Below are 1,371 nucleotides of genomic sequence, written 5' to 3'. Positions count from 1 at the left end.
CGGTGATGACATCAAGTCAAATGAATGATTGAGCGAAAGGTTATTGGAACCACTAGTGCAATACAAACTTGAATCAAAGATTGTTGTTCAAGGCGAAATGGTATGCCGAGGACGATCGCCGTAAGCTTGGCTCGTCGTCAAAAGTTGTGCGCCGGAAATAAGGACCAGGTAGCACAGCTAAAATTTAGCACGATAATGATATAGCCGATCAGGCTTGGGATGACTTGAAGGATTATTAAACTCGTAAGCAACGAAAATTACTTAGAGTTATTGAATCAGAGTGCGGACTCAATTCACTATTCGATGTTCTCGGTTGACGACAACCTAGAACCCAGGAAAATTGGAATCGGTGAGAAATAACAGTTGATGAAGAACCCATAAGAAGTTATGCAGTTCCATGATATTCTCAAGATACCAGAGTGTAATACTCGATGGTAGATCAAAGTAAAGGTTGGACAGATGTATTGATCTGCAGAAGACAAGTACTTGAACTTGTCTGAGAAATGGAATCAAGGAGAAAATGTGGTCGGGACCACGATTGCAAAGGATCAATACATAGATACCAGATGATATCATATCAAGGAAATAGTTATTATTACAAGAAGCTTCTATGATAGGATCTACATCGTGTCCATGGGCATGAACACAAAGTTCAAGGTCGACTCCCACTTCTCCAATGCATAACCTTTCACTCACTTCTCATTTTCGAAGAAGTTGTAATGTTGAAATTTTATCTAGCAAAATAGCAGAAGAGTATGACTCGTGCAAACTTTCGAGTTCACACATATTAAGGAAGGCATAGGTTCAACCGATTGGGGTATCGTAGGGACATATAGCACAACCTTCTGGAGTAATAAACACATGCTCGAAAGTAGAGCATGGTTGACAAAGCAGAGGATACAATTTACCAAAGGCATTATATATCCGTGGAAAGGCTCACAAGGTTATTGAATATGAAGAACACTGTCAGATGAAATCCAAGAAAAGATCTGGGGGTCCACAAGGGATCTTATGTGAGCATCGGTACTCAACCAGAAGAAGGAGAATGCAAGGAGATCAGATGATAGAAACAACTGACTAATTCAAAGCTCAATTGCAAAGGAATTATGAATTCCAAGTCAAGGGATCAGAAGCAAACGCGCTGATCAAAGATGGATAAGTTGAGTAGGCTTAGGGGTACCCTCAATGGCAATTTGATTGCTCGAGATCCAGCTCATCTTTAAAATGACGTCTGAGCTGGAAGGATGAATTCTAGGACCTGATTGAGGATTGCGAGCATTCGCAACATATTGAATCAGCGGACTCAAAATGATAATGACAAGGGATGCCAATAAGATTACTAGACTTGTGGGATTATCCATAATGCAGGCA

This window comes from Triticum aestivum, chromosome 2D (assembly GCF_018294505.1).
Source record: "Triticum aestivum cultivar Chinese Spring chromosome 2D, IWGSC CS RefSeq v2.1, whole genome shotgun sequence".
NCBI lineage: Eukaryota > Viridiplantae > Streptophyta > Magnoliopsida > Poales > Poaceae > Triticum > Triticum aestivum.
This window is presented reverse-complemented; position numbering follows the sequence as displayed.